This window comes from Helianthus annuus, chromosome 5, assembly GCF_002127325.2.
Source record: "Helianthus annuus cultivar XRQ/B chromosome 5, HanXRQr2.0-SUNRISE, whole genome shotgun sequence".
Lineage (NCBI taxonomy): Eukaryota > Viridiplantae > Streptophyta > Magnoliopsida > Asterales > Asteraceae > Helianthus > Helianthus annuus.
The window spans coordinates 147,121,573-147,143,354 of record NC_035437.2 but is presented as its reverse complement, the minus strand read 5'-3'; positions in this window follow the sequence as shown (position 1 = coordinate 147,143,354).

Genomic DNA, 21,782 nt, shown 5'->3' with positions numbered 1-21,782 from the left:
TATATCACACATTGGTGAAAAAACATTTAATAATTAATATTAAATATGATTAAGTTATTATTTCCTACTTTACAAAACATTTCTTTATCTAGGTATTAAAGTGGGCGTGAATATGACGCGTATTGTTAATTGGGACCCGGTTTTGGATGTGTTTAAGAGACGGTTAGCTAAATGGAAGGCACAAGTTCTTTCGATTGGCGGACGACTCACCCTCGTTAAATCGGTATTACAAAGTTTACCGCTCTATTATTTTTCTCTCTATTCAGCGCCTAAGAAGATTATTAACGACTTGGAACGATTGATGAGGAATTTCTTATGGGGAGGTATTGATGATGTAAAAAAACTTCATTGGGTCGCCTGGGAGAAAATAACAATTCCGAAGAATAAAGGTGGTTTGGGTATAACGAGGCTTGAAGATTGCAATGATGCTTTGATCCTTAAATGGTTGTGGCGTTATAGATTAGAGGGGGATGTTTTATGGAAAAAAGTCATCGATGCGATTCATTTTAAAGCAAGGAATTGGGAGTTGTATCCGGTTGTGCGTGGGGGAGGGGGTGTGTGGCTGAACATTGTTACACGAGGAAATAGAGTTAGTGTGGATGGGTCAAAATTTACAGCCTTAATGCAAAGCAAAATAGGGAATGGTAAAATGACCCGTTTTTGGCTCGATCCTTGGGTAGGCGATACGCCTCTTAGAATTAAATTTCCAAGTTTATATAGACTTGAGAATGATAAGTTGTGTAAAGTTGCGGATCGTCTTCTTAAACAAGGTGGTATCACTAAATTCGCGTGGAATTGGAAGAAAGTTCCGATTACGCAGGATGAAACTATTGAATTGACGGGTCTGAGAAACCAAACTTCAACGACTATTCTGGCAGAAAATGCAGACGGATGGAACTGGAATGGCGGCAGTGATGTGGGATTTGTTGCAGCTGTGAAGCGGTGGTTGTCCAGCAGATACAGCAGCAGCCCCGAATTAACTTTTCCGTGGTGCAAATGGTTACCGTCGAAGTGCAATATTTTCTTTTGGAGAGCGATTTCAGAAAGAATTCCAACTAAGGTCGCCTTGGCCCACAGGAACATACACGTGACAGATTTGGATTGTCCTTTATGCAGGGAAGGTGTGGAAACGGCAAGTCATTTATTCACAGGTTGCGGATTATCTTGTAGCGTTTGGGAAGCGGTTGCGCAGTGGTGTCGGCTTCCAGTTATATATGCGTTCGATGCTAAAGACTTGTTGAGTATCTCAATTAACTCCGGCCGGTCTCCAGTATATCAAGAAGCTATTCAAGGTATAATCATTATTACTTGCTGGCGAATTTGGAAGGTCCGTAACGATTTCATTTTCAAAGCAAAGGAGGTTAATAGGGCGGAAATCTTTTCAGATGTAAAATCGTTTGGTTTTTTGTGGTACAAACACAGGCGTAAGGATAGTGTGTGTAATTGGGATACATGGTGTAGATTTGCTTTGATGTAAGGTTCTCTTGTGGCGGCTCGCTCTCCTCCTTGGAGACGAGTTTTTTGCCGTTTTGAATGAAGTTTATTTTTCAAAAAAAAAAAAGAAATATGCCAACAAATAATATGAGCCATAACCAAGTTGGGGTGTTACAATTATGGTATCGGAGCTCAGGCTCTAATCTGTCGGATTTCTTTTGTTTTAAAACAAAACATTGTGAGGTAATAGATAAATATCGGGTTAGGATATGTGTACAAGTTAGGTTATTGATATACAGAATCTATTTTTATTATATTTTGATTTTTTCAATCAATGTTTTAAAAACCGGTATTTTAATCGTACCGGATTTGGCTTAAAAATGGTTTAACCGGTTGAACCGGGTTGTACCGGATTATTCAACCGGGTTAACTAGTTAACTGTATAATTTCATAAATTGCAACTTCAACTCAAAAAAATAATCCAAAGTGCATGATAACAAATTAAAAACAATCCAAAAGTTAATCCTTAACAAAAAACATGATTCAAATGTACTCAGTTTTCCAACAATGTTTAAGCAATTAGAGTGTTGAATGCATCAAGTTACCGGTCGCTAAAAGATGAAATTCACTATCGTTACCATCCTCATCAACTAGAGCATAACTATGTATGGAAGATAAAAAAACTCATAAACATCTTAAAACCTAAACATTAAAGTGAAAGAATTGTTCACGATTTGCCATGCTGTATGTATAAAAATACTCAATATTCCATCAATTACATCTCATACATTAAACCACGTTTGAAAGAATAAATTACATTAAAACCTACACGTTTGAAAGCAATTGTAATAATTACCTGTTCAAAAGAGGGAAAGGAACTAGAAGGTAAGTGCTGAAAGTGGAAGAAGACGAAGCCTGAAGGGATGAACTGATGAATGGTGGTTTGAATTTTTGATCGACTGATGAACTAATGAATTGATGAAGGAGTATACCAAAGAAGATAGAAAGGCTTAGGTTAATATTATGGAGTTAAAAATAACGGGCTTGATAAAATTGTAAAAAGAAAAACCCAAAAGTTACAATGGGCCGGTCTGGTACACCGGTACATACCGGTATTTCGCTACTTACCGGCGGTATAAATCCAATGCCGTTTCATGTAATTACCGGCCTATTTCGTACCGGGTGAAGATCCGGAATCCGGTATTACCGGTATTACCGGCCGGTACGAACCGGTTTTTAAAACATTGTTTTCAATTACATGAATATATGATATAAAAGGTCCTTATCAAATTGGAGTTCAAACAAGAGTATTGAAATCAGATTATAAACAAGGCAAAAGATCAAATACAAATAATCTTAACATACTAAACATACAAATTGAAGGAAAACCCAAAAAGACAAGGTGGCATTTTTGTAATTACCACCAACTATCAAAGTTACAACCAAAAATACCTAAAAAAACACAATTTTTTTTTTAACATTTTTTATTAAAAAATCGCTACATTTCGTTAGCAAAAAAAAAAAAAAAAATTTTGCTGCTACTAAAAGTAGCGATTTTTTAATAAAAAATGTTAAAAAAATAAAATAAAATAATTTGTGTGTTTTTTTTTATTTTTTTAGATTTTTTAGGTTTTTTGGGGGTTTAGTTTTTAGCATTTTAGCTTGGATGGGGGGGGGGTGTTAGGTTTTTTTTTAGGTTTTTGGGGGTGGGGATTAGGTTTTTTTAGGTTTTTTTTTTTGGGGGGGGGGTAAGGTTTTTTTTTAGGTTTTTTGGGGGGTTTAGTTTTTAGCATTTTAGCTTGGGTGGGGGGGGGGGTTAGGTTTTTTTTTAGGTTTTTGGGGGGTGGGGGGTAGGTTTTTTTTAGGTTTTTGGGGGGTGGGGGGGGTGGGGGGTTTAGGTTTTTTTGGGGGTGGGGGAGTGGTTAGGTTTTTTTAGAGGTATTTGTAGAGTAACTTTGATAGTTATTGATAATTACAAAAATGCCACCTTGTCTTTTTGAGTTTTCCTTCAATTTGTATGTTTAGTATGTTAAGATTATTTGTGACAACCCGTACTCTAGACTTATCTTGTGTAACGTTATATGCTCACGTGAACTATGTTACTTGAACGAATACATGATATGTTATGTGTTACACGGTTGTGTGATTTCGTGATTATATTGAATGTTGCATGTTACGTGATTTAATGTGATTGCATATGTTATTACTTGAACCGATTAGTGAAACATTTACAAGAACCCACTCGGTCCATATGGTTGGACTCGAGACCATGAGAAAACCCATGTGGGGGTTTCGGCCCACATCCCTTGTACGTACATATATACACACATTACCTCTAGGGTTTTAGTTTTACAAAACTTAGCAATCAAGAACACACACACACACCAAACGCTCTCTCTCTCTCTCTCGATCGGAACACAAGGCAGCCGACTCTCTCAAGTCTTGAAGTTTCTTGTAATCGGATCATCCCTCGTGCACACTCTTTAATCGGTTAGTGTCTATGGTTGGTTGTTTATACTTGTTGATGATGTTTCTTGCATGATAATCTAGGGCTATTGTATGTGATTAATGATGTTCATGTAATCGGCTCATGTATAAATCGGATAGTGTTGGTATAGCTCGAACGGATTGATAATCATATTAGCAGATTTATTTACACAAAGGCTAGGGTGCATGCTAGATAAAATCGGCTGGTTTGATAAATCCGATTGCATGTTTGTTCGATTTAATTGCTATTGTTCTTGATGATAATATGAATGTATGATGGATCGGTTGTTATGCATTGTTTGATCGGATATGTTTATGTATTGTTTTAGACAAGTGTTCTTGATATGTTTGGTATTAGGGTTTATAAGAATTAATGTTGCATTTCCCTGTTTGATCGATGAATTCTTGAATGGCAAACTGTTAGTTGATAATTGATTTTCGGAAACTGTTAACGATGATTGAATTGCCTAAATGAATTGCATAAAATCAGGAAAGTCGTTACACACACGGTTGCGACTCGGTAATGCTCGTTGCGAGTCGGAACCCCACTCGAGACCAAACAGCACAAGCCGCAATCATGGTTGCGAGTCAGATTGCGACTCGTAACCAAACCAGGATGAACCGAGACCATCTATTGCGACTCGTATCCAGCCGTTACGACTCGTAACCCCGTTGCGACTCGAGACCTGACTCGAGACCACCTAGTCTCGAAGGATATGCATCTGTCGAGATCTCCCTTGTTGCGACTCGAGATCTCTAGCCTCGAGTCGAGACCATGCACGTGCACATGATTGGACTTACACACTGACACGAGCCCAAATGATTGGGCCGGATAATTGGACTTGTTTATATCTCTGCTAATTGGACTGCTTATCTGGTTGGGCTAATATTGTCATTGGGCCGGGTTATGGTTGGGCCGAACACTTGGATTGTTTATCGGATTGATGTTACGTGTACATGTTTACCATGATCCTTGCATGCTTGCAACGTGTTAGCTTATGTGATACATACGTGCAATACTTGAACCAAACCTGACTTATGTAATAACCCTGTTAGGACGTGGTTGACCACTGTTAGTTCAAGAACTCTCTTTTTCTCTTTGTGTATCTGCCGAGCAACCCAAGGTGAGTTCACACAGCCAAGGCATGGGGTTCCCAGGGTGGGAATGGGATTGGATGATTATATGTGCATACTTAGTAAATGGAACTTAATGAGATAGGCCTCAGGGTGAGGTTGGTAAATGATGAGATACAGCTAGACTAGTATACCTACTTGAACTGATCTTCGCACACACGCCAGGGGTTGGCTGCGATATTATGACTGATCTTCGCACACATGCCTTGGAAAGGCCGCGAACTATATACTAAAACTTCGCACACATGCCAGGGTGGCTGCGATACAAATATACATAGTCTAGAATACTTGAGAACTTTCCCTAATCTTCGCATACATGCCGAAAGGGCCCGCGATACGAACCAATGCTATACATGAACAATGAACGAACTAGTACGATGCATGATTAGATAAACGAACGCAATGCTTGCTATACTACTCCATTACTGAACTTACTTACTGTGAACTCGCTCAACTAGTTTGTTGATTATTTGCTGCATGCCTTGCAGGACCTTAGGTACATTATGGAGCTTGCACAGGGAGGAGCAGGTCGTTGTGGGCAAAGGATCATGAATGATGTTTCAACACTTATGTTAAATCATACATACTATTGTTTGGGTTACTTAAATGCTTCCGCTATACTTAACTACTTTATACGTTCTATATGATTGGTGGTTAGGATCCTGGTCATGTCACGCCTCCAAGCGGTAATACTCCGCGTGTGGATTTTGGGGGTGTGACAGATTGGTATCAGAGCCATTGGTTATAGAGAACTAGGTTTTAATATGGGGAAAACGTTTTATTAAAACCAGACTATAACCAGAACAGTGCTCTCAACGATCCACAACGACGCTTCGCTCCACGTGCAAGACTCGACATCCTAGGTAATAAGGTTTGTGTTTATTGCCTGTTTGCTAGAACTGCTTAGAACTCGCTCGCATTACACTTAGATACACATGATGCTATTACATGAGAATACCTACGTGCTTACACTTTTCTGTCATCGCCCTACTCGCGAACCACTCTCATTTACGTTACTTTTACCATGAAGATCATGTCTGGACGAATCAACATGACTCAAGCCCAGCTAGAGGCTCTCGTTCAAGCTCAGGTTGCTGCGGCACTTGCAGCTGCTCAAGCAGGTAGTATACCCTGTAGTCATAACTTGCACTAGGATCTTTAGATCCTACATTCCTAAGCTAGCCCTTGTATTTAAACTTTGCCCTATTCGTACACAATAGGTCAACACGCGCAGCAGCCTGTCTGCACGTTCAAGAACTTCATGGACTGTCGTCCAAACTCTTTCAGCGGCACAGAGGGGGCAGTGGGACTCCTCCACTGGTTTGAGAAGCTAGAATCCGTATTCGAAATGTGCGAGTGCCCTGAGGCTCGCAAGGTCAAGTTTGCCACCGGCACCTTGGAGGGAATAGCACTGACTTGGTGGAACGCCCAAGTTCAAATCTTAGGGTTGGCAGCTGCTAACGCCACACCCTGGAACGACTTTAAGGAACTCATTAAGAGGGAGTATTGCACGCGGGAAGACATACACAAGCTGGAAGACGAGCTGTACAATCAGAAAATGATTGGGTCAGAGATCGAAGCGTATACGAAACGGTCAAACGAGCTGGCAGTTCTGTGTCCAACTATGGTGGACCCTCCATACAAGCGCATTGAGTTGTATCTCAAGGGATTGGCGCCAGAGATTCAGAGCCACGTGACGTCGGCTAACCTTGAAAACATTCAGGAAATTCAGCGCCTCGCTCATCGCATTACCGACCAGGCAGTGGATCAGAATAAGCTGCCAAAGCGTGTCAACGCTACTGCTACAGTCACTCCAACTGCTACTTCTGCTACACCCAGCGACAACAAACGGAAATGGGATGGAGATTCCGAACAGTCTCAAGCACAGCAGCGCAGGACGAATGACTACCAGAATCCGAGTCAGCAATCATCTGGCAGTCAGGAACAGGGTGGATACAGGGGAGTACACCCACTATGTAATAAGTGTAACAAGCACCACAGTGGAAGGTGTCGCAAGGAACGTTGCCAGAGATGTTTTAAGATAGGGCACGAAGCCAAAGATTGCAGGAGCTCACGACCTGCAAACCAGAATCAGCAACTTCCACCACCAGTTCCTCAGAACCCACAGCAGCAGCAGCCACAGCGTGGAAATCGGGGATGTTTCCAGTGTGGGGCAGAAGGTCATTACAAGCGCGATTGCCCACAGTTGAACCAGAATCAGAACAACAACAATAACCAGGGCAATGGGAACAACAACAACAACAATGGCAACGAGGCAAGGGGTCGAGCTTTCATGCTAGGACAAGGAGACGCTGTTTGAACTTATAACTCGTTTTGGGATTTCCTTTGTTATGTCTCTGTTACTCAAACAAAGTTTGGTTTGAACATGAATCGTACTGGGTTTTATGGACTATTTTAATTACTATACTTTATGTTTGATATGATGGATGGTTTGATATTATTTGAACGCTCCTGCCGTATTTAAGGACCTTATGAACAGGGTGTGCAAACCCTACTTAGACAAGTTCGTCATAGTATTCGTGAAGTCCACTTCTTAGGCCGTGTAGTGAACAAGGATGGGATCCGTGTCGATCCATCCAAGGTAACCTCAACCAGAAACTGGCCTGCACCACGAACTACAGACGGTTTACCAAGGATTTCTCGAAGATTGCTCAGCCACTTACGCTACTGACACAGAAGGGTGTCACCTATTGCTGGGAGAGCCCCAGGAGACTGCTTTTCAGCGCGACAAGGTTATCACTTTCGCTTCACGTCAACTTAAGATTCATGAACGCAACTACACGACGCACGATTCAGAGCTGGGAGCTGTTGTTTTTGCGCTTAAGATATGGCGACACTACCTGTACGGTACCAGGTGCACGATTTACACCGATCACAGGAGTCTCGAGCATATCCTTAAGTAGGAGGACTCGAACCATGCGTCAACGGCAATGGGTTGAACTACTTAGCAACTACGAATGCGCCATCAAGAACCATCCAGGCAAGGCCAATGTTGTGGCGGACGCCCTCAGTCGGAAGGACACTCTACCTCAGCGCTTGCGAGCGCTACAGCTCACGATCCAGACTAGCCTTCCAGCACAGATACGAACTGCTCAGATAGAAGCACAGAAGCCCGAAAACGTCAAGGCTGAATGCCTTACGCGGCTCACGACAACGATTAGGACAGAAGGCAGACGGCGCCTACTATGTAACGGGGCGTAATTGGGTCCCACTTTATGGCGGTCTACGCGAACTTGTGATGGATGAAGCTCACAAGTCTCACTACTCAGTACATCCAGGGTCGGATAAAACGTACTACGACATCAGCACTACTTGTTGGTGGCCTAGCAGGAAGGCCCACATTGCTACATACGTCGGAAAATGCTTGACCTGTGTGAGAGTCAAGGTTGAATACCAGAAACCAACGGGCCTACTTCAACAGCCTAAGATACCTCAGTGGAAATGGGAAGAAATTTCCATGGATTTCGTTACAGGACTACCTAGACCACAGCGTGGGAACGATACCATATGGGTGATCGTGGATCGACTCACCAAGTCTGCACACTTCCTACCTATAAAGGAAACGGACAAGTTCTCCACTCTCGCAGACGTTTATCTTAAAGAAGTTGTCTCGAGGCACGGGGTGCCCACATCTATCATTTCGGATCGCGATGCACGATTCACGTCAGAACTTTGGCAAGCAATGCACAAACCATTCGACTCACGATTTAACATGAGCACAGTAGCATACAAGCCGCTCCATTCGAGGCATTGTACGGGCGTAAATGCCGGTCACCTCTCTGTTGGGCAGAGGTGGGGGATAGTCAGATTACGGGTCCAGAGATTGTAATGGACGCCACGGAAAAAGATTGCACAAATACGACAACGCATGGCGGCAGCACGCGACCGTCAGAAAGCCTACGCGGACAAGCGTAGAAAGCCATTGGAAATTTCAGGTCGGGGACCATTCGAAGTCATAGAACGCATAGGCAGGGTAGCCTATAGATTGAACCTACCAGCTGAACTCGGGGCAGTTCACAATGTCTTTCAGGTATCGAACTATCGACGAGCGGTTGCAGTTCGTCGGGAAACCAGTTGAAATCACGGACCGGGATGTGAAGGTCCTCAAACACAAGAGAATCCCTCTTGTTCGAGTTCGTTGGAACTCCAACGTGGCCCAGAGTACACCTGGGAACGCGAAGACAGGATGACAGAAAAGTACCCCAGTTATTCGAAACCAATACAACCACTACTGAGGCTGAAGCTACTACTTCGGAATTTCGGGACGAAATTCCAGATCAACGGGGGGAGGATGTGACACCCCAGGAAAACCAGTGAACGATTGAACTTACCTAGCTTCCTCAGTGAGTGCATACCAAATTTCGGGACGAAATTTCCAATTAGTTGGGGATAATGTGACAACCCGTACTCTAGACTTATCTTGTGTAACGTTATATGCTCACGTGAACTATGTTACTTGAACGAATACATGATATGTTATGTGTTACACGGTTGTGTGATTTCGTGATTATATTGAATGTTGCATGTTACGTGATTTAATGTGATTGCATATGTTATTACTTGAACCGATTAGTGAAACATTTACAAGAACCCACTCGGTCCATATGGTTGGACTCGAGACCATGAGAAAACCCATGTGGGGGTTTCGGCCCACATCCCTTGTACGTACATATATACACACATTACCTCTAGGGTTTTAGTTTTACAAAACTTAGCAATCAAGAACACACACACACACCAAACGCTCTCTCTCTCTCTCTCGATCGGAACACAAGGCAGCCGACTCTCTCAAGTCTTGAAGTTTCTTGTAATCGGATCATCCCTCGTGCACACTCTTTAATCGGTTAGTGTCTATGGTTGGTTGTTTATACTTGTTGATGATGTTTCTTGCATGATAATCTAGGGCTATTGTATGTGATTAATGATGTTCATGTAATCGGCTCATGTATAAATCGGATAGTGTTGGTATAGCTCGAACGGATTGATAATCATATTAGCAGATTTATTTACACAAAGGCTAGGGTGCATGCTAGATAAAATCGGCTGGTTTGATAAATCCGATTGCATGTTTGTTCGATTTAATTGCTATTGTTCTTGATGATAATATGAATGTATGATGGATCGGTTGTTATGCATTGTTTGATCGGATATGTTTATGTATTGTTTTAGACAAGTGTTCTTGATATGTTTGGTATTAGGGTTTATAAGAATTAATGTTGCATTTCCCTGTTTGATCGATGAATTCTTGAATGGCAAACTGTTAGTTGATAATTGATTTTCGGAAACTGTTAACGATGATTGAATTGCCTAAATGAATTGCATAAAATCAGGAAAGTCGTTACACACACGGTTGCGACTCGGTAATGCTCGTTGCGAGTCGGAACCCCACTCGAGACCAAACAGCACAAGCCGCAATCATGGTTGCGAGTCAGATTGCGACTCGTAACCAAACCAGGATGAACCGAGACCATCTATTGCGACTCGTATCCAGCCGTTACGACTCGTAACCCCGTTGCGACTCGAGACCTGACTCGAGACCACCTAGTCTCGAAGGATATGCATCTGTCGAGATCTCCCTTGTTGCGACTCGAGATCTCTAGCCTCGAGTCGAGACCATGCACGTGCACATGATTGGACTTACACACTGACACGAGCCCAAATGATTGGGCCGGATAATTGGACTTGTTTATATCTCTGCTAATTGGACTGCTTATCTGGTTGGGCTAATATTGTCATTGGGCCGGGTTATGGTTGGGCCGAACACTTGGATTGTTTATCGGATTGATGTTACGTGTACATGTTTACCATGATCCTTGCATGCTTGCAACGTGTTAGCTTATGTGATACATACGTGCAATACTTGAACCAAACCTGACTTATGTAATAACCCTGTTAGGACGTGGTTGACCACTGTTAGTTCAAGAACTCTCTTTTTCTCTTTGTGTATCTGCCGAGCAACCCAAGGTGAGTTCACACAGCCAAGGCATGGGGTTCCCAGGGTGGGAATGGGATTGGATGATTATATGTGCATACTTAGTAAATGGAACTTAATGAGATAGGCCTCAGGGTGAGGTTGGTAAATGATGAGATACAGCTAGACTAGTATACCTACTTGAACTGATCTTCGCACACACGCCAGGGGTTGGCTGCGATATTATGACTGATCTTCGCACACATGCCTTGGAAAGGCCGCGAACTATATACTAAAACTTCGCACACATGCCAGGGTGGCTGCGATACAAATATACATAGTCTAGAATACTTGAGAACTTTCCCTAATCTTCGCATACATGCCGAAAGGGCCCGCGATACGAACCAATGCTATACATGAACAATGAACGAACTAGTACGATGCATGATTAGATAAACGAACGCAATGCTTGCTATACTACTCCATTACTGAACTTACTTACTGTGAACTCGCTCAACTAGTTTGTTGATTATTTGCTGCATGCCTTGCAGGACCTTAGGTACATTATGGAGCTTGCACAGGGAGGAGCAGGTCGTTGTGGGCAAAGGATCATGAATGATGTTTCAACACTTATGTTAAATCATACATACTATTGTTTGGGTTACTTAAATGCTTCCGCTATACTTAACTACTTTATACGTTCTATATGATTGGTGGTTAGGATCCTGGTCATGTCACGCCTCCAAGCGGTAATACTCCGCGTGTGGATTTTGGGGGTGTGACATTATTTGTACAAGAACTTTACCCTTATAAACAAAGGCAAAAGATCAAATACAAATAATCTTAACATACTAAACATACAAATTGAAGGAAAACCCAAAAAGACAAGGTGGCATTTTTGTAATTACCACCAACTATCAAAGTTACAACCAAAAATACCTAAAAAAACACAATTTTTTTTAACATTTTTTATTAAAAAATCGCTACATTTCGTTAGCAAAAAAAAAAAAAAATAATAATAATTTTTTTTTGGCTGCTACTAAAAGTAGCGATTTTTTAATAAAAAATGTTAAAAAAATAAAATAAAATAATTTGTGTGTTTTTTTTTATTTTTTTAGATTTATTTAGGTTTTTTGGGGGTTTAGTTTTTAGCATTTTAGCTTGGGTGGGGGGGGGAGGGGGGGGTTAGGTTTTTTTTAGGTTTTTGGGGGTGGGAGGTGGGGGGGGGGGGTTAGGTTTTTTTAGGTTTTTGGGGGTGGGGGGGGGGTTAGGTTTTTTTTTAGGTTTTTGGGGGGTGGGGGGGGGGGTTAGGTTTTTTTAGGTTTTTGGGGGGTGGGGGGTAGGTTTTTTTAGGTTTTTGGGGGGTGGGGGGGGGTGGGGGGTTTAGGTTTTTTTTGGGGGTGGGGGGAGTGGTTAGGTTTTTTTAGGTATATTTGTAGAGTAACTTTGATAGTTATTGATAATTACAAAAATGCCACCTTGTCTTTTTGAGTTTTCCTTCAATTTGTATGTTTAGTATGTTAAGATTATTTGTACAAGAACTTTACCCTATAAACAAATAGGTCGGGCACCTCTTGAAAAGGGCCTAGAACTCGAGTGTTGTAGTCAGAAGAAGATTGATAAGGTAAATTGTGAAGGTAAAAGCTTCAACAATACTAATTAGTTAAACCGTCGGAGTTAAGAGCTTCTAGATTTGTGAGTGAGGCTTTGAAAATAAGTGTGAACAATATTGTTGATTTTACGAATGAAGTGTTTTATTTAACCATTTCATTGATGTATATTGATAGAAAAAGAGGAAAACAAATGTCATTGTTTTGGAACATAGTATGAAAGTCATGATGATTGTCAAATTAGACTTAGTTATCTCATTGAAAAACTTGTTGAACTTAAAAAAAACTAAAACTTTAAAATAATTGCATGGAATGATTTAAAAACATTTTTTTGTTTCGGTGACTTTCTTTTTAGTGACCGAATGTCACACCGTCTAAACGGCGGTCATAGTCAAGATCTGTTCAGACTACGTTGTCTTAACCGGGTCCGCGCTGGGTTGGTCAGACTTGGTTACGGCTTTCTCCCAGGAACCGTACTGCCTCCACACGAGATGCCTCGCTGAAATAACAGCCGGATGAAAACCGGAGTGCGGCTCAGGATCAAACCCCCTCAGTGGGTTTGTTACTATCATTGCCTAATAACCACCCAATATGACACAAGTGGGAATTGAACTTGAGTTTATATTGGAAAACTCAACTCTCCTACCACTAGGCCACAAGTGGAGGATAATGTTTTAGAAACATTAAACACTCATTGAGTATTTGAGATAGGGAAAATCATAAGAAAAGACGTTATTTAAAATCAGTCTTAAAACAGACCAACTAATAATGACTAGTTTGAATAAATAAGAAAAAACGTTTCCTGAAAAGTAAAAGAATAGACAAAAATATCCTAGTGACGAACTTTATTCTGTCAATGACCCATTTCTTTCCCAACTAATTAAAATTTTTGTAGTGATATGTATGTATATATGTCATACATATTAATGTGTATGTGGGCCTGTAAATAAATATTCTGCCAATTCACTATATATCATTATTATGGTTCCATCATTGAATCATTGGTTATCTCAATTATTAGTTTTTTTTTTCTTTAAGACTTTTCTGAAAATAAAAACTCAAATATTATTGACTTGGGATTTATAAACTACATATACAAATAGATTTGGTTGAAATTTCACAACCTACGAAGATACACAAACAATGTTCATAAATAAAACAGGATGTTCTTGCAAATGTTTCACAATATAATAAGATATATTATTTGTTCTTTATTGAGTACACATGTACGAACGTATAGCTGTCTTTGTTTTATCAAGTTATAAGTACTTGGTTTGGGGTCGGCCCGGTTTGGGTCGGCTTGGTGTGAATGAAGTTTACTTTTCAAAAAAAAAAGTACTTGGTTTGAAATTATTTAGTCGTATCGTAATGATAGCTAAGCAAATAATTATTTAGGTAAAAGTTTATGATATTTTGTTGTTGCTTATATTTCTTTACAAAATCGGTATATGTATTTATCATCTATTTAATATCGAGTTTACAAAAGACAAAAACATAATATTCATGATATTAAATAAAAATAAACTCTACATGAAAATGATTGATTTCTCCACAAATTTTATAAAAAACATTAATGATAGTTTCACAAGAACGTTCTATAAATGACAAATTAATTTTTTTTTTTGAAAAGAAACCTTCATTAAAAACCGCATCCGATCCAAACGAGCAAAAGGCCAATACAAAACAGAAACCCCGACCCAAACGGGTAAAGGACAAAATTACAACATGTACATTGGGTATTTACACCACTCCTTCCAACTAATATATTTACATGATGATCTATTTTTAAGTCACCCAAACCCTCTCGTTTTAGTATCTATCAAAATCTCTTGAGAACTTCTCCTAATCTGATTGAACACCAAATCGTTCCTTGTCTTCCATATACACCAACACGCGATAATTACCAATCCTCGTAAAATCTTCTTCATTTTTCCCTTCTTATTTAGAATTATGAATATCCATCAAATCTTTGAAATTGAAAGCGAAAATCGGAGGAATGTTACACCAAGCTCTAATATCCGCCCATACACGAATCGACATCGAACATGCCGAAAATAAATGATCCAACAATTCCTCATATTCGTCGCAGAAAGGGCACATAACCAATGTTGTATCCACGTTCCTTCTTCTCAGATTGACTCTAGTAGCAAGACGGTCCAAGTTACCTCTCCACGCCATGATATTACATCTGATAGGAACCCATTTGCTCCATTCGAAATTAGGGAGATGATTATCTCCCCTATCAGAAATTAACGCCTTTTCACCGAGTTTACCGAGTGTCACACCCCCAAAATCCACCTGCGGAGTATCACCGCTTGGGAGCGTGACTGACCAGGATCAAGCCACCAATCATATTGAACATGTAATTAATGTCAAGTATAGTAAATGTAAACAAACCATTCAATACGATTGATGTTTCAATCAAAACGTAATTTAAGTTGCGGAAGCATAGTAAATAATCCAACAAAAGTTAATAGTTTTAAATGTCAAATAGTTCAATGTAGAAACCACGATCCTTGTCCACAACGACCCGCTTCTCCAGTGCAAGCTCCAAGTACCTAACGATCTGCAAGGCATGTAACAGAATGATCAACAAACTAGTTGAGCGAGTTCACAGTAAGTAAGTGCGTAACAGTAAGTAACGGGTGGCTCTACTGGGCCAATAGTAAGTTATACAAGTGGGGGCTTCCCATGTTATGTGACCACTAGACTATTCGTATTATCCCTGTTCTTCGTCCGAGAACAGTAGTGCGTATGAGGTGTGCGTAGGTTTTACGCACGTATCCTTTGTATCGAGGATAGTAATTAGTGTATGACCACGTAGGTGTTATCCCAACCTACGGAAGAAGTAAGTAATGCGTACACGTAGGTTTTACGTGCGTATCCTTTGTATCGAGGATAGTAATTGGCATATGACCACGTAGGTGTTATCCAACCTACGGAACCACGTAGGTGTTATCCCAACCTACGGAACCGTCCTGACATCCGAGGACCATGATAGGTGATAGTCTAGGAAAAGCGTTTGTACGTTATAAGTCAATTGAAACCTTTAACCCATTCCCACGACCCGGGAATCCCATGCCTTAGTAAGAGTGTGAACTCACCTTGGTTTGCTCGGTATGCTATGCTCTAGGGTTTAACAATGGCCTAAGTCCGTTATACACGACCTAGGATATATTGCACAGGATATAATGTAAGTGTTTGAAATCCGTTATCAATTAGGGTTTGCAAGTCTTGGCGTTCAATCAACTGAGTTTGATAATCGCTTACACACTCAACTAACATGGTTTGCACATCAACACAGTAATATACCACCATTACATCAACATAGATATCACATCACGTAGAACAGAACATGCTGTTATTGTATCACACCGTACAAGCAGTATCTTAGCATGTAAAACCAAGTAACAAGTAAACTCGTGATTGTATGTAAGCATTCAACATATCACAATCAAACTCAGGCAAGACATTACAAGTAAACTCGGTCTAGATAAGGTGAGCATGAAGTTCGGACCATTAAAGGTCGGACAAGAGAGTGGGGGGGGGCTGCCCCTGTTAAACTCGGACAAGAATCAAAGAATTAAACTCGGCCCACTTGAAATCTTTTAAGATCGGACCAAATGGACGAACAATTAAACTCGGACCACTAAGGATCAATATACTCGGACCAATTAAGTAATTAAAGTCGGACCAATATTTAAACTCGGCCCAATAAACAAACTCGGACCAATATTGAAGATTAAACTCGGACAAAGTCATTTTGATTAAACTCGGACCATTGTTGATTTAAATAAACTCGGTCCACTGAAATTCATTATATTCGGACCAAGTGGTCCAATTAAACTCGGACCTCATTAATTCAATTATATTCGGACCATTTGTGATTTATATTCGGACCATATTCAATCAAATAAGTTCGGGCCATATGAAGTCACATTAAGTTCGGACCAATCTATGTTTATTATGTTCGGACCTTTACAACTCAATTATACTCAGACAATATCAAATCATGAATTCCAATACAGGGAACGATCAAATCAGTTACGTTCTTCATTCAACAAACCCTAAATCAAAACATATGACGGCAGAATCATGATCAATCCATTCATGCTCAACAACAATCGAACTATATCATTATAGGAACCATCTAGCAATCATACGACTAATCATTATCATCAATAGTTCAGAATCAAACCAAATCACAACCTATCACATGAAGAACTAGGGTTTTCAAAGAACATAAGAATCAAGAAATCGATAAACAATCAAGCACAAATCATTAACAATGATTAAACAATTACCTTGAATGATTCTAGAGAAGTAGAGTGATCAAACTTGTGATGATTATCTTGGTGATGATTGCTAGAGCCAAAGAAACGAGAATACGTGCTTTGGTTTTGGTGAAAAGTGATTAGTGAATTTAGGGGTTAGGGTTAAGTATAATCAAGTTCACTAATGGCTCTCTACACCCCTAACTAATATAATTTACAATAGTACACCATCTCACAACTATTTCATAATTCCACCACCAAGTTTACACATTTACAAGTTTCACAAATAATCAACAACTATACACAATCAAACAATCAAAACATATATAATTTCATGGCAATTAATACATGATCGTGCAATAAATACGAAATAGAAATCTTGGAAATTTGAGTTGTCACATTATCCCCAACTTAAAAGAAATTTCGTCCCGAAATTTGGTACGCACTCACTGAGGAAGCTAGGTAAGTTACATCGTTCACTGGTTTTTCCTGGGGTGTCACATCATCCCCCCGTTGGTTTGGAATTTCGTCCCGAAATTCAGTAGTAGTAGCTTCAGCCTCAGTAGTGGTTGCATTGGTTTCGAATAATTGGGGGTACTTTTCTGTCATCTGGTCTTCGCGTTCCCAGGTGTACTCTGGGCCACGTTTGGAGTTCCAACGAACTCGAACAAGAGGGATTCTCTTGTGTTTGAGGACCTTAACATCCCGGTCCGTGATTTCAACTGGTTCCTCGACGAACTGCAACCGCTCGTCGATAGGGAGTTCCTTAAAAGGAACTGTGAGGGTCTCATCTGACAGGTACTTCTTCAGATTCGACACGTGAAATACATTGTGAACTGCACCGAGTTCAGCTGGTAAGTTCAGTCTGTAGGATACTGGGCCTATTCTTTCAGTGATTTCGAACGGTCCAACATACCGTGGATTGAGTTTGCCTCGTTTACCAAAACGAACCACACCCTTCCAGGGTGAGACTTTGAGTAGCACTCGATCCCCAACTTGGAATTCGAGCGGTTTTCTGCGTTTGTTTGCGTAAGCTTTCTGACGGTCACGAGCCGCCGCCATGCGTTGTCGTATCTGTGCAATCTTTTCCGTAGCGTCAACTACCATTTCTGGTCCTGTAATCTGACTATCCCCCACCTCTGCCCAACAGAGAGGTGACCGGCATTTACGTTCGTACAATGCCTCGAGTGGAGCGGCTTGAATGCTGGTGTGGTAACTGTTATTGTATGAAAACTCCACTAAAGGGAGGTGCTTTTCCCAGCCGTTGCCGAAATCGATAACACACGCTCGAAGTATGTCCTCTGGAGTTTGAATCGTGCGCTCAGACTGCCCATCCGTCTGAGGGTGATATGCTGTGCTCATGTCTAAACGAGAGCCAAACGCTTTGTGCATCGCTTGCCATAGCTCTGACGTAAATCGTGCATCGCGATCTGAAATGATAGATGTTGGCACTCCGTGCCTCGAAACAACTTCTTTCAAGTAAATGTCTGCTAAGGTAGAAAACTTATCCGTTTCTTTGATAGCCAAGAAGTGAGCAGACTTTGTGAGTCGATCAATGATCACCCAGATAGTGTCATTCCCACGCTGGAATCTAGGTACGCCCATAACGAAATCCATGGAAATTTCTTCCCATTTCCACTGTGGTATCTTAGGCTGCTGAAGTAGACCAGCTGGTTTCAGGTACTCCGTCTTGACTCTCGCACAAGCCAATCACTTGTAATGTGGGCCTTCATGCTAGGCCACCAATATGTAGTTCTAATGTCGTGGTACATTTTATCCGACCCTGGATGTACCGAGTAGCGAGACTTATGAGCTTCATCCATCACAAGTTCCCGTAAGCCGCCATATAGTGGGACCCAAATACGTCCTGTCACATAGTAGGCATCGTCTTCCCTTTGTTCTATTCGTTGCCGTGATCCGCGTAAGGCTTCAGCCTTGACGTTTTCGAGCTTCAGTGCTTCAACCTGAGCATTTCGTGTCTGTGAAGGAAGACTGGACTGAATCGTAAACTGTAGCGCTCGCACGCGCTTAGGTAGGGTGTCCTTTCGACTGAGGGCGTCGGCCACAACATTGGCCTTGCTTGGATGATACTTGATGGCGCATTCGTAGTCGTTCAGTAGTTCAACCCATCTCCGTTGGCGCGTGTTCAAATCCTCCTGCTTAAGGATATGCTCGAGACTCCTGTGATCGGTGTAAATCGTGCACCTGGTACCGTACAGGTAGTGTCGCCATATCCTAAGCGCGAAAACAACAGCTCCCAGCTCTAAATCGTGCGTCGTGTAGTTCCGTCCATGAATCTTGAGTTGTCGCGAAGCGTAAGCAATTAACTTTATCCCGCTGCATCAACACACAACCAAGCCCCTGTATCGATGCGTCACAATAAACCACGAAGTCATCCGTGCCCTCGGGCAATGAGAGGATAGGTGCGCTGCATAATCTATCCTTTAAGTACTGAAAAGCATTTTCCTGCGTATTACCCCATCTGTACACAACACCTTTATGTGTTAACATAGTAAGCGGCTGCGCGATCTTGGAGAAGTCTTTGATAAACCGTCTGTAGTATCCCGCCAAGCCCAAGAATTGGCGTATTTCCGTTGGTGTGCGCGGTGCAGGCCAGTTCCTGATCGAATCTACCTTGGATGGATCAACATGGATCCCGTTCTTGTTCACTACGTGGCCTAAGAAGTGGACTTCACGAAGCCAGAAGTCGCATTTAGAAAACTTGCGTACAGTTGCTCCTTTCGAAGAAGTTCCAAAATAGGACGTACGTGCTGCTCGTGTTCCTCCTGACTCTTGGAGTAGATTAGAATGTCGTCGATGAAAACAATGACGAACTTGTCAAGATAGGGTTTGCACACCCTGTTCATAAGGTCCATAAATACGGCAGGTGCGCTCAATAATATCAAACCATTCATCATATCAACCTTAAAGTATAGTAGTTAAAATAATTCATAAAATCCAATACAAGTGATGTTCAAACCAAACTTTGTTTGAGTAGCGTAAACATAACAATGAAAACCCAAGATAAGCTATAAGTTCAAGTATTGTTCATTGCGTCTCCTCCTCCTAACACGAAAGCTTGACCTCTTGCCTCGTTGCCATTGTTGTTGTTTCCCCCGTTGTTGTTGTTGTTGTTCCCGTTGCCCTGGTTGTTGTTGTGGTTGTTGTTGTACTGGTTCCTGTTCAGCTGAGGGCAGTGTCTCTTGATGTGACCTTCAGCACCACAATTATAGCACCCCTTGTTGCCCTGTTGCTGATTCTGCTGTGCTTGAGGCTGCTGCTGGCTCTGGTTCGCAGGGCGAGGGCTTCTACAATCTTTGGCCTCGTGACCCATCTTGAGGCATCTTTGACAACGGCCCTTATTGCACTGGCCACTGTGATGTCGGTTGCAGGTGTTACACTTTGGGAGGTTCCCTCGATATCCCCCCTGTCTGTGGCTGCCTGAGGAGTGCTGACTGGGACTCTGGTAACTGTCCGTCTTTCGCTGCTGAGCTTGTGACTGCACTGCAGCCGATCCCTTGCTAGAATCCCCATCCCACTTTCTCTTACTTTCACTGGGAGTAGCAAGTGTAGTAGAAGCAGTAGCGGTAGCAGTAGCGGTAGCGCTGACACGCTTTGGCAGTTTGTTCTGATCCACTGCCTGGTCGGTGATGCGATGAGCGAGACGCTGGATTTCCTGGATGTTGTTGAGGTTAGCCGACGTCACGTGGCTCTGGATCTCTGGCGCAAGCCCCTTGAGATACAACTCAATACGCTTGTATGGAGGGTCCACCATAGTTGGACATAACACAGCCAACTCATTTGATCTCTTGGTGTAAGCTTCGATTTCCGAACCAACCATTTTCAAGTTATACAACTCGTCCTCCAACTTGTGAATGTCTTCTCTAGTGCAGTATTCCCTCTTGATCAGTTCCTTGAATTCATTCCAGGGTGTGGCGTTAGCAGCTGCCAACCCTAAGATCTGCACTTGTGCGTTCCACCATGTGAGCGCAATCCCTTCAAGTGTGCCAGTGGCGAACTTCACCCTGCGAGCCTCAGGGCATTCACACATTTCGAAAACCGACTCGATCTTTTCAAACCAGTGGAGGAGTCCAACTGCTCCCTCCGTGCCACTGAACGAGCTAGGACGACAATCCATGAAATTCTTGAAGGTACACACAGGTTGTTGCTGAGCAGGTTGACCTATTGTGTACGAATAGGACAAGGTTAAATACGAGAATTAGTGTAGGATCTAAAGACCCTAGTATGAGTCTATACTGCAGGATATACTACCTGCTTGAGCGGCTGCAACCGCCGTAGCAATGAGAGCCTCTAGCTGGGCTTGAGTCATGTTAATTCGTGCGGCCATTGATCTTCACATCAAAGGCAACATAAGTGAGAAAGGTTCGCGAATAGTGCGATGACAGAAGAGTGTAAGCACGTAAGTGTTCTCAAGCAATAACAAGTAGTGAGCAAAGTAATGTAAGCATACTACGAGCAAAGTTCTATGCAGTTCTAGCATGTAGGCAATAAACATAAACCTTATTACCTAGGATGTCGAGCCTTGCACGTGGAGCGAAGCGTCGTTGTGGATCGTTGAGAGCACTGTTCTGGTTATAGTCTGGTTTTAATAAAAACGTTTTCCCATATTAAAACCAAGTTCTCTATAACCAATGGCTCTGATACCAATCTGTCACACCCCCAAAATCCACCTGCGGAGTATCACCGCTTGGGAGCGTGACTGACCAGGATCAAGCCACCAATCATATTGAACATGTAATTAATGTCAAGTATAGTAAATGTAAACAAACCATTCAATACGATTGATGTTTCAATCAAAACGTAATTTAAGTTGCGGAAGCATAGTAAATAATCCAACAAAAGTTAATAGTTTTAAATGTCAAATAGTTCAATGTAGAAACCACGATCCTT